We start from the raw sequence: 4,146 nt of genomic DNA, 5'->3' as shown, positions 1-4,146 counted from the left end.
AGAAAAAGAAAAGTAATTTGATGCTACGAACGATGAGGAAAAAAAAATTCTTGCATGGTATCATATTTTTTATTTCGTTAAGCTATCTAAAGACAGAAAAAGTTAAAAAGCGGGTGAGTTTTCAAATTTGACGATGAAGAAGGCAATCCAATTTTATGGTACAAGGCTAGATTAGTTATCAAGGGATTTAATCAAAAAAAGAAAGCTGATTTTAATGAGATATTCTTTTCAGTGTCGAAGATGTCATCCATTCATGTGGTTTTGGGCTTAGATGTTAATCTTGATTTAGAAGTTAAGCAAATATATGTTTTTTTATAAGCAGGAATCTTTATACATATAAAATTACAAAATAGAGTTTACAAAGTTAGCAGTGTCCAAAGTTAAGCACCCACTGGCCCCTATTGCCCCTGAATAGGTTACCAATGCCACAAAGAGATGTGCCTTCTTTAAAGGATCCATCAATATTAAGCTTAATATGGTTGCAAGTGGGTTTCAACCATTTTACTGAGATGAGAATTTTTTGTAATAGCATAGCTTCTTTGTCAGTAAGTAGTTTATATTCCATTGCTTGTTTGTGAGCATACTGAACGAAGGCTTTGGTCATAGTGTTATTAAACAAATTATTTTTTCTGCTAACCAAATAGTTCATATAGCAAATGGAAACATTTCTTTCCAACTAATGATAGCATTTTTAAGTATAAAATTATGGTCGTGGATATTTGTCAATCAATTACTAGTTTTATTTCAGTTATCCATATCAAGGCCTAAGTGTAGCCAAAAGTCCTTCACAGCTAAGCAATGCATGAAGATGTGGGTAATGGTTTCTTTATGATTCCTACAGAAGGTGCATGTAGGGTCAATGTTTATGCCAATATGATTTAAGTAGCTTCTAGTTACAAGCCTGTCATGGTAACATTTCCATATAATTTTTTTTAATTTATTGGGACAGGTCAGTTCCCAAATCCAAGCGAAATCCTTTGCCTCATTTGGTTGAGTATCTAATAGATTATAACATGATTTGCTAGTAAAATGACCATTAGTGGTTAGTGACCAAATATGGGTGTCACAATTATTGGAGTTAGGAGTAATGACTTTTATTTTGTTGATCAAGGTAGGTTGAAGGTCCATGGATAATTTTGATAAGCCCCACTGATTATTAATCCAGATATCCTTAGTGGCTAGCATTTTAACATTTTGAGTTAGGGGACCATAGATGCATGGGAAGCAAATGAATGTTAAAATCACTTTCTCCATTGTGATTTAAATGAAAAAAATTTCTGGAATAACCAGAAGGTTTCTAAGTCAAGGGATAAGAGAATTCGTTACAAATTGTAGAAGAACTTGTATGATTTGAAACAAGCTCCCAAGTAGGGGTACATGAAGTGTGTTCTTTTATAAGTCAACATAGCTTCAAGAAGACTTCGTCAGACCATTGTATTTTTGTGTACAAAGTATCTGATGATAACTTTATTATTTTATTGCTTATATTGATGACATGCTTATTGTTGGTCATACTGTTTACAAGATTCAAAAGTTGAAGCAAGAGTTGAATAAGTATTTTGCTATAAAATATTTAGGACCAGCAAGGCAAATTCTTGGCATGTAGAAAAGTAGATTTAGAAAATAATTTACAGGTTTAGCATAGATAAAGTTAGGATTATTCGTACACTTTTAGCTATGCACTTTAAATTGTGTACGAAATAGTGTCCTTCCAGTGATGATGAGAAGGACGATATGAAGAAAGTTCTTTATGATTTAGCTATTGGTAGTTTGATGTATGTAATAATTTGTACAAGACATAATATTGCTCACGTTGCTGGTATAGCTAGCCATTTTGTTTTTAATCTAAGAAGAGTGCATTGGAACACGATCAAGTTGATAATGAGATATCTTTATTGTACTTCTAGTCTGAGTTTATATTTTGGGACAAGGAAGCCTATATTTTGTGGTTACACTAATGCAGATATGACAGGTGGTATTAATACTCACAAGTATACTTCAGGCTATTTGGTTACTTTTGCAGGGGGAACTATATCTTGGCAATCTAAGTTGCAAAATGTTTTGCTCTATCTACTACAGAAGTTGAGCTTATTGCTTCCGTTGAAACTTGTAAAGAGTTATTCTGGATGAAGAGATTTTTGAGGGGAACTTAACTTTGCTCAAGAGAGTGTTTTATTGCGACAACCGAATTACTATTTATCTTGGCAAGAGTTTTATATTTTATGGAAGGTCTAAATATATTGATGTAAGCATTATTAAATTTGAGATGTCTTCGATTCTAAGTTGCTTGAACTTGAGAAGATTCATATGGATGATAATAGTTCTGACATGTTTGCCAAATCTTTGCCAAGAGAAAAGTTTGAAGAATGTTATTTGATCGTCGGGATAACGGTTTCCTCCACATAGTCGGAAGGGGAAGAATTATTGGGTTTGAGCCTTATTTTTTCCTAGGTAGATAAATAAATATCCATTGGACCAGCCTATATTTTACAAACCCACTAATATCTGAGCTAATTAAAAGATCTAATATTTAGATCTTAATTTGAAGTGTAAGAGAGAGAAAAATAGCATTCATTTCAACACAACATAGAGGGAGAATGTAGATTTTTTTGCAAAAAAATCAGCTTGAGCAGTCATCTTCAAATTGCAATTCCCCCTTTTTCTCGTATCAGATTAAGCTAAAATTTAAACTGAGTGTTCTCAATATCTTGATCTTCGAGCAAAATCTAACATAACATCATTTGGAGTCTTGTAGCTCCATATTTGAAACCGTGAACAGTAGCTACGATTTTAATGATTTTCTTCCAATCTTCTCTTGTGATTATTCTTTGTTGTTGTTGTTGTTCTTGTAGACAATAAATTTACGCCGAAAAAATAAATCAAGCCAAAAAATATTGCAACAACCATAATATTTTATTTTAAATATTTGAGTGTTACAATCTCTATGAATCCTCTGATTCTTCTTTCCAATAGTAAATAAATTCAAGAGCTTTTGAGCTTGATCTTGATATGTTCTTCGTTCTCGAGCTTGAACTTGATTTGTTCTTCGTTCTCGAGCTTGAACTTGATTTGTTCTTCGTTCTCGAGCTTGAACTTGATTTGTTCTTCGTTCTTGAGCTTGAACTTGGACTTGATTGCTTGGAGCTTGAAACTTGTGGAGGAATTTGTAGTGTTTGATCCACGAGCTCTTTCTTGCTTCTTGTTATAACTTCTGGTGTCTTTTCTGAGTTATGAAGACCCCTATTTATAGTTGTGAGAGGGAAGAGTTATGATAAGAACAAACTCTTTCCGACCAAACAAATTGAAGTATGACAAGGCCACATTTGGTTGTCCAGAACATGTCACTTGCACACGTGGCGCGATTTTATTGGCCTTTTAATGTGATTTGGCATGCCTTTTCATTTTGACACGTGACATGATCCCATTGGCTCTTCAATTTGACTTGACGTGCCATGTCATTTGACAGGTGGCACCACACTGGACCTCTAAGAAGATGACATCTTGGGCTTAACGAAGTGTGCTCATCACTTTAGCTCAATTAAGTGGGTTAGCCCAATGAATTAAGATTTATTTATTTAATCTATATATATTGAACATATATAATTAATTTAGTTATATTAGCCTATAATATTTATTTGAACTAGTATATTCAAAATATAATCCAAGTTATTTATTGAATTTAAATCCAATAAATTTTATATGCCTACAACTCGATATTTGATATTGATATTGTAGCCATATGGACTACTTTTGTAACTCTTTTATTTATTTAGTGGTTCTTACTCTTCACATTAAAGAGGTTTTCCATGTAAATTTGGTGTCTCTTGCGTTGATTTACTTTTGTCTTATCATATCTATTATTGGTTGTTATAACTGCTGCCCGGGGTTATACATGTATTAGTGCATTACTTTTCCCCAACACTTGATTGAAAGATAACCGTAGGAAATGATTTCCCATAATTTAATGTGATGATGAGTAGTATATGCTTTAAGGGCAGGAGGAAGAATCAGCGATCTACGCGCGTGGGGGTATAAGGAAGAGATGCAATGGACAAAACAAAAGCAGTAGTAGTAGGAATAGTTCACTGTTGGACAACCACTACTAGAATCAGCCAACCACAACAGACAACGTTTCCTTCTTTTGGA

The sequence above is a fragment of the Nicotiana sylvestris genome, chromosome 3 (assembly GCF_000393655.2).
Source record: "Nicotiana sylvestris chromosome 3, ASM39365v2, whole genome shotgun sequence".
In the NCBI taxonomy this organism is placed as follows: Eukaryota; Viridiplantae; Streptophyta; class Magnoliopsida; order Solanales; family Solanaceae; genus Nicotiana; species Nicotiana sylvestris.
The sequence above is the reverse complement of the archived record's forward strand: the minus strand, read 5'-3'. Positions refer to the sequence as shown.